Raw genomic sequence first — 12,754 nt, 5'->3', positions numbered from 1 at the left:
ATCTTTTATCAAGAATTCTTAAACTTATACACCTTTGTCTTAGACAGCTCATATGTGTGTCTAAACAATTCAGACTAATTGCCAAATCTCACAATTCGAATCATGGAAAGGGATACCGTTACCATAATCGAATTCGGGAATCCAATTTTCATAATCACTATCTTCTTAAAATCTTTCTTAGTGAAAGCATTTCCTCATAATCATTTTCATGAAGGAGGGAATCTTATGACACTTAGATTTTAATGGTGTATGTGTTCCTATCCATGAGAATTTGTCAAAACCAAAGTTTACGACAAATTCAAACTCATATGGACCGAACTTTCTTAATCTTGATTTCTTGCCTTATGGTAACACAGCTGCCCACCATGTCTTCCAAGTAGTTAAGCAGCTCACCCTTTCCTATCAATGTACTTTTCATTGATCAAGCTCCTTGCCTTTTATGCATTCAAATGAGAACTCATAGGACCCACATGCATAATTAACTCAATTGGAATGGCATAGAAACAAGATAGTGTCAACACGATAGGTTGTAAACCTCAACTCGTGTGCTAGTGATGATCGATAAGGTTTATTCTTGATTTGTTCTTGAAACCTTTCAAGACCATTAAGACTCCCACTGACTCCTTGACATATAAGATTCTCTTGTCAATGACATTTCTTGACAAACAAATATTCAAGAGTTAGTGTAGCCTTTATCAAGACAAAACATTTCATAAAATTGGTCCTAGTTGGTCTTTGTCTTATCCAAGACATCACAACTTACGAATTTCAAATGTGCAAGAATAAGAAAACCTTTTTCCAAATTCTACATTTGATGATTGTTATAAACCTTCTTAAGACTTGTCACTTAATATTACAATCTTAACTCTAAGACTTGTTTTGGAATGAAGTATGATTGACGTCTTGATTTAACCATTTCTCCAATTCTTGATTCCTCTTCTCCGACATACAATTGTACTAAGACTCACTTAGAGGATCAATTGAGATATGGTTCTTAATCATTAAGACCTATCATAAAACATAATAAAAGGTACTCTCCCTTCTTCTTAGAATAGAGAAACTTTTATCTTTCTGCCTACTTGATTCATCTTATTCGTTCTGCTATTGATTTAAACTCTTTTAATCAATTCAAAATTACACTTAGTCTTATAATATTTACTAAAACTTTTAGTAAATCATGACGAATATCTTTGTTACTCTTGTGGTGGACTTGATCAACACACAACTTTGTGTACTCGATCTCTTAGTCTTTCACTTGACACTTTGTCAACGAATTAGTCTAATTTCCAAATATGAAAGTTTTTCATTCATCATACACGTTGCTTGATTCCAGGTTTCTGTCCAATTGAAACTTGGGCGATGAGAAACTCTCCCTATTGGGTAAATTCTTGACATTTCCACTATTAACATAATTAAGAAACTTATCCATTCGTTGTAGAAATATGCAAACATCAATTTTTCATAACGATTTCATTGCAAGGAAATAAATAAATAAGTCAAATCAAAAATTTATTTTATTCATAAAAGCAGCGGAAAACATTTGTCCTTACAATGTAAAATCAACTGAAAACTATGTAGTCAAAAGAAAAAATTTCTAACAACTTTATCATAACTTTCTAAGCTCAAAATCTAATCTTCAAATCCATGCGATCGAGATCCATTTCTTCGTGATTAGACTCATCTTGCTTTTCCATCAAGCTTCCTCTCTTTTCACTGATCCTACAAAACATTCAAATGTAATCTCATCACATTATGTATTAAGAATCAATAAATAGGAACTTAATGGAGTTAGATAGTGGACTTTACTTGAAGCACAACCATACTCTTTGACTCTCCCATCTTCTGGACTCTTCAGGCTCTTAGGGCAGGCTTGTATCCAACGCCCTTTCTCTTGGCAGCAAATGCAGGCCGGTTCTCCTAGAACGTCCTCGGAAGCATGGTTGGTTGACTTTCCCAACAAATACGCTCCATTGCTTTGCCAAATCATTTCTGATTCAGCAGCAATGAGCATGTAAGTTAGGTCAATGAGGTTTTCGTCATGATCCATTATATAATACTTTCTTTCGAACTCATTATATGATTCAAGAAGCGACTGCAGAACCCAGTTCACAACCAACTTATCAGATAATGACGCACCCAACATTATCAACCTATCGATGTGTGATTTCATTTCTAGAACGTGGGAACACATGGGTTTACCATCTTCATGTTTCATTTCCAATAGGGCTTTAGTGACATTGAGCCTTTCAATTCTTCGATCTTGTGGGTTAGGGAGAATGATTGGAGGAGGAGGAAGTGAAGCATAATTTCTTGTTCCTCGATCGAATCGTGGAATATCATCTTCATGTGGAATGCTTGTTCCACGGGATTTGGGAAGACCATAGTTGTTGAACTTTGACATCTACAAAACGGGAGAAAACAAATTCAAGTTAGTTGATTGATTGAGTCCTTAATAAATCACCCAAATGAGATATTAAGGCTAGGACCCAACACAATACGCTACAACCTAGAAAAGGGATGCCGCAATCTAGTTGCAGAATATTTGAAGGTAAGTGAATGATGATTCACTAATTTCCACCATGAAAAACGAAAAATAAATTTAAGTTTTAAAACTATTGAAAATTCCTAGATCTTTTGAGATTCATTGAACTTTTCAATGGCATGTTTAAATCTCGATATGCCCCTCTAGTTTGTGACTGGGATGCCGAGGATCACAAAGCGGGTGTGAATAACCATGCAAACTTACATGGTGCCCCCACATGTTACAGTCACCTATTCGATGTGCCGGTAAACCACACACGCTCCACCGAACTATGACAAACATTGAGTCGCCCTTTGTTACCTTTGCTTAGAACCATGTAGTGTGCCGGTAAACCACACACGCTCCACTAACTTCTTCGCAAGGGCACAAAGTGTAATTTCATGGAATTGCATCAATTCACTTTTGCCTAAATAACTAAGATTGGGAATTTGTAAAACATTTAGTTACTTTCGTACTTCATTATACTTATAATGGAAGGTTTTGTCCTATCCTACCCGTTCGGCTAACGACCCTCCACTAGTCAAGAGTGCGGTGGGTAAGAGTGGATACCCATTCAATCGCCATTTTATAGGCAATTTCCGTAAACACCCCTTATAGACTAGCTTCGTGAATGAGGCCTACTAACGGTAAGACTGACTTTTACTCATACATATATATAATGTTAGAGTTTTAATGTTATATATAGTATAGGGTGTATTTTACACTTTTAAAATACTAGGTGGTCAAATTTAATAATTATACTTTTAATTCAATTAATTTGTAAACCAAAACATTTATGGATTTATTAAACCTCTTTTAATTATACACCTTAATTAATTAATAAAAACCATAAGGGTGTAATTTGAACTTTTCAAAACATCACTAGGGTTTTAGAATTTAACATTCCTAAATTAAACTTTTAATCAACTTTTAAATTCCAAAACTTGAGGGAAATTTTTGAAACATTTCAAAACATTAGGGATTAGAATTTAAATGTACATCAAAATTAAACTTTTAATCAAAATTTAAATTCCAAAACTTGAGGGCAAGTTTTGAAACCTTTTCAAAACATTAGGGTTTCAACTATTTAAATTTCAAAACAAAACTTTTAAGTTCAAATTTAAACTATAAAACCTAAAGGGGAAAAATTAAAACTTTTTCACAAGATAATTCAAATCTAAATTACAAATAATCAAACTTTATCTAATAAAACAAGTGATTATCTAAATTTGACAATTATCTTCTATTTAGGTAAGTATAATCACCAAATATTGATAAAATTCGGATTTAACAAAAACATATTTATGGTAATTATCCAAAGCCAAAACAGGAAGAAAATCGCGAAAACGAGCTGTCAGACGATTTGACTCGTCGAGTCTGGACCTGGACTCGTCGAGTACAATTGACTCGGCGAGTGCACCAAGTGACTCGGCGAGTCAAACACTCAGAAGCCAAAAAATTCGATTTTCAGTGCCGATTTCGATCAAATATGCATCAATACAATAGAAACCAATCACGGCTCTGATACCACTGATGGGTTTTCGCCATAAGAACATCATATATGCTCATACAAACCCTAATGCTTGGATCTAGGTTTCTATATTGTACATGCAAGTTATCCAAGACTATAAACCCTAGATCTAGCATATGATAATCAATATAACATATAAATTAGGGTTTAGATCATACCTTGATTGTTATGTAGCAATAACAATCTCAAATCCTTCTTGTATTGACTTTAGAAAGCTTAGAGTCACAAATGCCACTCCTCTAATGGTTCACAAACACCAAGAGCAAAAGGATGAAGAGGAGAAGAGAAGGAGACACCCAAAAACCGTCCAAAACCCTAATGAGTTACTTGCCCACGTTTTTGGTGCTCTAGGGATCTTTAAATAGTGCAGCTATTAGGGTTATCAAACAAGGAAACCCTAATTTGGATGTTTAAGCCCTAAGCAACCCATGGGCTCCTTCCTTAAAGGCCTAGGGACGATTTCTAATGGGTTTCCCCATAGAATTCGTCCACTCCTTTAATATGGAGTCCATTAGCTCAATATTCAACTATCATACAATTGACAGTTCCAGTCCCTTAAGTTTAATTAATCTCTTTTAGTCACAAACTTAATTCTTATTAATTCTTGACTAATATTAATTAAATAATATGATTTCTCCTTTAATATATTATTCTCATAATATATTAATAAATCATATTTAATCCTTTCTCTCCATTATTCATCCTATAAAGTTGCTTTGGTGAAGGCAACCCAAAAGGACCATGCACCATCGGGTCAAGTACATACCAAAATAGTTATGGACTTAGACACTAATCCAACAGTGGCGATGCCGAATATTTCAAGTGCGGCTAGATTGTCCATTTTAGCAAAGATTGTATTGTTACCATTGCCCATGGACTTGATCCGTTATGTTTCCATTGCAGTCAGGGGGGACCACAAGAAGGCCTATTGTCCGAGTTTGTATACAGCAGGGCAGGTGCCAGCTCCTGCCCCTGGGACTTCAAGTACCGCCAGCGGTTGCCGAGGCCTGGCAAGGGCGCCCACGACTCGGAGCCAAGTTTTCCGGTTGATTTCAGCAAGCATTCGAGCATCGCTGAGTGATGGAGGTATGTATCTTTTACCTCCCTGTCAATTATTATTCATGATATTATTGTTATGTTGCTGCATTGATGTCAATAAGCATATGTGTTGGGGTATTGTATTACCTGCTTGTGACGAAGTTTTATGCCATCTGCATACCTTGGGATTAGAATGGTGAATTGGAGGTCGTCCCCTCTAGGTCATGTTACTTTGGATACAGTAACTGTAGCATGTATGTGTAAGATTCAGTAGTGCCTCACTACTTGCGGAGGGTGTTAGTCGGGTAATGATCAGTTATACTCTCAGTAGTGACAATCTAGAGCTTCTAGTGAGGTAGCCAGCGGTCAGTAGAGAAGTGGGTTGGGGATGTGCACCCCAAACGCAGGTTCTCGGGATGTAGTCCCTAAAGCAAATACAGCTAAGGATTGAAGGGTGCTCAGTTAGACAGCAAGAATGGTTCGGATCTGGTAAAAGTTAGTTGGAGCGCCGACAAAGGTAAACGTTGGCGGTCAGCAGATCGCCCTTTTCCTGGAAGGAAGGATAGGGAAATCCTTTCGACCAGTGAGCAGTAAGGAGTTAGCCGGATCCAAGTGGGGGAGAACCCTCCGAGTATACAAGGATAAGAGCACGTAGACCCAGCATGAGTACAAGACCTCTGAGAAGAAAAGATAGTAGCACAGCGATGGATGTATTGAGGAGTTCAGGATTGGGAGTTGAGGAACTTCCCAACAGTTAGTTCATGAAATCGAGATGGTTAGTAGCTGGTTGGGAATCCAGGATTGGAGGATCGCCTGTAGGACTCTAGTGAGTCGGAATGAGGATCTTGAGAAGGGTTAACAAGAGATGCTTCAGTGTTAGGAGCCAGTGGCCGAGATAACATGCAGGGTTGTGTAGATTTAAGAGTTGGGAGTTTGGAAACTTAACAACAATAGTTCATGTATCCGGAATAGTAGACGGTTGGTTTGCGAACCAAGCTGAAGAATTCCTCGACAAAACGCTAAGTATATCAAGGATATAAGATGTCGAGGTTGATGCAGTATTCAATGACTGAGGGCTGGTTTAGAGAAATCAGAATGAGGAATCACTAGCAGGACTAGGAATAGACAGGATGTCCTCGGAATAGTAGTAGAGTGTTGTAAGTCTGCGGGGGTAACTGTAGCACTCACAAGCAGTCGGATAGTAGTAGAGTGTTGTAAGTCTGTGGGGGTAGCCGTAGCATTCACTAGCAGTCAAATAGTAGTAGAGTGTTGTAAGCCTGCGGGGGTAGCCGTAGCATTCACTAGCAGTCAGATAGTAGTAATAGTAGTGTTGTAAGTCTGCGGGGGTAGCCGTAGTATTCACTAGCAGTTAGATAGTAGTAGTAGTAGTGTTGTAAGTCTGCGGGGGTAGCCGTAGCATTCACTAGCAGTCAGATAGTAGTATAGTATTGTAAGTCTGTGGAAGTAACCGTAGCACTCGTCAAGTTAGTAGATAGCATGAGCGCGTTATTTGTGTTGGATTAGTGTCTAAGTCCATAACTATTTTGGTATGTAGTTGACCCGATGGTGCATGGTCTTTTTGGGTTGCCTTCACCAAAGCAACTTGATTGGAGAGATAACTAGAGAGAGAGGTTATTATGATTTATTAATATGTTATAAGAATAATATATTAAAGGAGAAATCATATTTGTTTAATTAATATTGGTCAATAATTAATTAAGAATTAATTTTGTGGTCAAATGTAATTAATTAAACTAGAGGGGCTGAATTGTAATTATGTGATAGTTACAAAATAAGGTAAGGATTATCTTAAGGATAGTTTGGACGAATTTGAGGTGATAGGGCCTTATAATTCGACCATGATAAGGATTCAAGGCTTATCTTATGGGTTGCTTGGCAAGCAAGCAACTAGATAAGGATAAGGACTGAAAACCTATCTCTACACCTATATAAACCCCCTTTGGCTCATGATTTCGTCCAGACCTTCCCAAGGCTTCTTAGGGACGAAATCTTATACCTCTCCTCTCTCTTTATACCTTCTCCATTAGCTCTTGGTGTTTGTAAGCCATTAGAGGAGTGACACTTGTGACTCTAAGCCTTCCAAAGTCAATACAAGGAGATTTGGGATTGTTATTGCTACATGACAATCAAGGTAACACTATAAACCTATTCTCATGTTAATATGATTATTTGAATGCTAGAATTAGGGTTTATAGTCTTGGATAACTTGCATGTACAATAGAGAAACCCAGATCCAAGCATTAGGGTTTGTATGAGCACATAGGATGTCTTATGACCAAAACCCATAAGTGGTATCAGAGCCTAGACTGGTTTCTATTGTATTGATGCTTGATATGATTGAAAATTTTGATTTTTTGGTTTCTGGAGGTTGGACTCGCCGAGTCCATGGTGACTCGACGAGTCCATGCTTGACTCGACCAGTCAACTCGTCAGATGGTGTATATCTCGGGATTTCTTGTTGTTTTTGCTTTGGGATAGTTACCTTATCATATTAGATCAAAATAAATCTAACTTTATGATATATTTGACTATATTCTTGATCTAATTGAAGATATTTATCAATTAATAAGATAACTGTTTCCTTATGTGATAATTGATTAATTATTTTGACTAAATTGATAAATTGTTTTGCAATAAATCATTAAATAAATCAAATATGGATAATTATGTGATTAAATGTTAATTAAGATTATTTTTTATTTGATCCTTGTTGTTTTGAAAAGTTTCATATGTTTCCCTTTAGGTTTTATAGTTTAAATTTGAACCCAAAAGTTTTGTTGTTTTGAAATTTAAATAGTTAAAACCCTAATGTTTTGAAAAAGGTTTCAAAACTTGCCCTCAAGTTTTGGAATTTAAATTTTGATTAATAGTTTAATTTGATGTATATTTAAATTCTAAACCCTAATGTCTTGAAATGTTTCAAAACTTGCCCTCAAGTTTTGGAATTTAAAAGTTAATTAAAAGTTTAATTAGGAATGTTAAATTCTAAAACTCTAGTATTGTTTTGAAAAAGTTCAAATCACACCCTTATGGTTTTATTAATTAATTAAGGTGTATAATTAATAGAAGTTTAATAAATCCATAAAAGTTTAGGTTTACAATTTAATTGAATTAAAAGTATAATTGTTAAATTAGACCACCTAATATTTTAAAAGTGTAAAATACACCCTATACTATATATAACATTAAAAGTCTAACATTATATATATGTATGAGTAAAAGTCAGTCTTACCATTAGTAGGCCTCATTCACGAAGCTGGTCTATAAGGGGTGTTTAAGGAAATTGCCTATAAAATGGCGATGGAATGGGTATCCACTCTTACCCACCGCACTCTTTACTAGTGGAGGGTTGTTAGCCGAACGGGTAGGATAGGACGAAAGCTTCCATTATAAGTATAATAAAGTATAAAAGTAACTAAATGTTTTCATAAAATTCCCAATCTTAGTTACTTAGGCAAAAGTGAATTGATGCAACTCCATGAAATTACACTTTGTGCCCTTGCGAAGACGTTAGTGGAGCGTGTGTGGTTTACCGGCACACTAAATGGTTCTAAGCAAAGGGTGACTAAATGTTTGTCATAGTTCGGTGGAGCGTGTGTGGTTTACCAGCACATCGAATAGATAACTGTAACATGTGAGGGCACCATGTAAGTTTGCATGATTATTCACACCCGCTTTGGGATCCTCGGCATCCCAGTCACAAACAAGAGGGGCATATCGAGATTAAAACATGCCATTGAAAGTTCAATGAATCTCAAAGGATCTAGGAGTTTTCATAGATTTAAAACTTAAATTCTATTTCGTTTTTCATGGTGGAAATTAGTGAATCGTCATTCACTTACCTTCAAATATTCTGCAATTAGGGTTACGGCATCCCTCTCCCGAGTTGTAGAATATTGTGTTGGGTCCTAGACTTAGTATCTCATTTGGGTGATTTGTTAAGGACTCATTCAATCAACTAACTTGAATTCGTTTTCTCCCGTTTTGTAGATGTCAAAGTTCAACAACTATGGTCTTCCCAAATCCCGTGGAACAAGCATTCCACATGAAGATGATATTCCACGATTCGATCGAGGAACAAGAAATCATGCTTCACTTCCTCCACCTCCTCCAATTATTCTCCCTAATCCACAAGTTCGAAGGCTTGAAAAGTTCAAGCTCACTCAAGCCCTTTTGGCAAGTAAACATAAAGAAGGAAAGTCGGTGTGTGCACACGTCCTAGGGATGAAGTCGCACATTGATAAGTTAAGAATGTTGGGATCCGTTGTCTGTGAGGAGATGGCTGTTGATTGGGTTCTTCAGTCACTTCCTAACTCGTATAGTGAGTTCGTAAGAGAGTACTATATGATGAATTGTGACGTGACCCATATAGATCTCACCTATATGCTTATTGCTGCTGAATCAGCAATGGTTTGGCGCAATAGAAAAGAAAAGTTGATTGGTAAATCTGCCTTCAAGAGCTCTATGAATATAGACAATGGCAACGAAAGACATGAAATGATCGAAAAGTTTGATCATAAGAGAAAGGCGATGTCTGAAGTAGTTCCATGTGCTGTTCCAAAAGAGTCGATTTGCTTTTATTGCCAAGAGAAGGGGCATTGGAGACGAAGCTGCCCGATTTACCTAAGAGATCTAAGAGATGGGAGAGTCGAAACGTATGACTCTAATATAGGTAAAATCCATTAACTAACTCTTTTAAGCTTCTATTCTAGATTCTTAATACATAATGTGATAAGATTACAATTGATGTTTTGTAGGATCGAAGAAAAGAAAGGAAGCTTAAAGGAAGAAGTGAGCAGAATCTAACCGTGAAGGAATGGATTTCGATCGCATTTCTCGAAGATTAGATTCTTGAGCTACTACTTAGAGTTACAATTAGATTGCTAAGAAAGATGTATTAGCATAGTTTTTCAATGAATTGCATTGTAAGGCCAATTTTTTTCGCAATAAAATAAATTTTGATTTTAAATTTTATTTATTTATCCTTGCAATGGCGTGTATGAAAAATTGATGTTAAAATGTTTCTATAATGGATTTGGTTCTTATTATGTTATGGAATGTCGAGAATTTACCAAGTAGGGAGAGTTTCTCATCGCCCAAGTTTCAATTGGACAGAAACTTGGAATCATGCAACTTGGTTGCACGATGAATGAGAAATTTCATATTTGGAAAATAGACTAATTCATTGACAAAGTGTCAAGTGAAGGAGATCGAGCACACAAAGTTGCGTGTTGATCAAGTCCACCATAAGAGTAACAATGATATTCTTCATGATTTACTAAAGGTTTAATAAATATGATTATACTTACAAGATTAAGTGTAATTATGAATTGATTGAAAAAGTTTAAATCAATAGCAAAACGAATAAGAAGAATCAAATAGGCAGAAAGATAAAAGTTTCTCCATTCTAAGAAGAAGGGAGAGTAGCTTTTATGCTTTATGATAGGTCTTAATGATTAAGAACCATATCTCAATTGATCCTCTAAGTGAGTCTTAGTACAATTGTATGTCTAAGAAGAGGAATTAAGGATTGAAGAAATGGTTAAATCAAGAAGTCAATCATACTTCATTCCAATAACAAGTCTTAAAGTTAAGATTGTGACAATGAGTGAAAAGTATTAAAGGTTTATAACATTCATCAAATGTGGAAAGTTGTGATGTCTTGGATAAGACAAAGACCAACTAGGATCAATTTATGAAGTGTTTTGATAAAAGATACACTAACTCTTGAATATTTGTTTGTCAAGAAATGGTTATTGACAAGAGAATCTTATATGCCAAGGAGTCAGTGGGAGTCTTAATGTTCTTGAAAAGTTTCAAGAACAAATCAAATAAACCTTATCAATCATCACTAGCACACGAGTTGAGGTTTACAACCTATCGTGTTGACATTATTTTGTTTCTGTGCTATTCCAATTTGAGTTAATTATGCATGTGAGTTCTATGAGTTCTCATTTTGAACGCATAAAAGGCAAAGCACCTTAATCAATGAAAGGTACATTGATAGGAAAGGGTGAGCTGCTTAACTACTTGGAAGACATGGTGGGCAGCTGTGCTACCATAAGGCAAGAAATCAAGATTAAGAAAGTTCGGTCCATATGAGTTTGAATTTGTCGTAAACTTTGGTTTTAACAAATTCACATGGATAGGAACACGTACACCGTTTAAATCGAAGTGTCATAAGATTTCCTCCTTCATGAAAATGATTGTGAGGAAATGCTTTCACTAAGAAAGATTTTAAGAAGATAGTGATTGTAAAATTGCATTCTCGAATTCGATTATGGTTACGGTATCCCTTTCCATAATTTGAATTGTGAGGTTTGACAAATAGTCTTAAATGTTTAGACACACATATGAATTATCTAAGACAAAGGTGTATAAGTTTAAGAGGCCTTGATAAAAGATTATCAAAGCATTAAGTATTAGAAACATGGACTTAAGAAATTCAATAGGTATTGTCTTTCTGAAAGTTAAGATGTTTATGAATACATGTCGAAGCTAGTGGGAGCATAAGTGTTATGTTTTATAATAATCATCATGAAAGTGGGAGCATAAATGTTATGATTGTATGATTATTAAGGCACGTATTGCAAGTTGGCAATATTAATTATAGAAAACAAAAGTTATACCTTGCAAAGTCGTAAGGGTTGTAAAGTTGTTTTGCTATAATTAAGGGAGAGAATATTATGCTTCATTTCAAATCTAAAGGCTTAGGTTGTGGAATGTTAATAACTTAGTCAAAGAAACATAGTGTGTTCTTAAAATTTCGATTATGATTACGGCATTCATCTTCACAATTCGAATTTTGAGAACATAGCAAATAAAACATTGTGCGTCGTGTCCCATACGCTTCGGGTACAGGATCGATTGCAAATGCTTTAATGTTTGACCATTCTAAAATTTTTTCAAATGTCTAGAGCATTTAGAGGGAAAAAGAACTAGAATCGGTTTTGACTGAAATAATTAAACAACTATCAAAGGACAATCCAAAGTTCGACGAGGATTGGTTGCTTGTGAGTAGTTGGAAGCATGGTATTGAATGGACCATATCGACATTATTATGAATAGATAAGAATAAGTTGTCATATGGAAAATGTGGAAATGTATCTATATTGGGAATTGAATATTGAAAATCTATGTCTAGATTAGAAACCTTTATGCAAAAGGATGTTCAAAGGAATGTACTTTGAGTGAGAGACATCATATCTAAGGAATTGTCTTGTAACAATCTCCGATAGAGGACTTTGTAATATCACTGGCAATAGTCTTTGTGACTTTGGTGCAATGACATTACGAAAGGATAGTTGCATAGAATGTTAGAATCTAGCATATTCTATAAGTAGCAAGAATTTGATATTCTTTAACTTATGGAAAAAGGATTTAGAGTTGTGAAATGAGAATGATTGGAAATGTGTTTAATGTGATCTATTTCACAAAGTAAGAACCATAAGTAAACATTGTGTGCATGCTAGGAGCATGGGACAAGTGTTGTAATTCAAATAAAAAGTTGATTACCCGAAATGACAAATAATGAGTAATCAATATGGTGATAAATAAAAGGCGTTTTATTTATACTCAAAGGTTTGAGGCCATATGGGATTAGTATTATTCTTGTGTTTCACATTTTCATGTTTTGACTTCCA

The sequence above is a fragment of the Lactuca serriola genome, chromosome 2 (assembly GCF_051521515.1).
Source record: "Lactuca serriola cultivar US96UC23 chromosome 2, Lser_US96UC23_V15, whole genome shotgun sequence".
In the NCBI taxonomy this organism is placed as follows: Eukaryota; Viridiplantae; Streptophyta; class Magnoliopsida; order Asterales; family Asteraceae; genus Lactuca; species Lactuca serriola.
The sequence above is the reverse complement of the archived record's forward strand: the minus strand, read 5'-3'. Positions refer to the sequence as shown.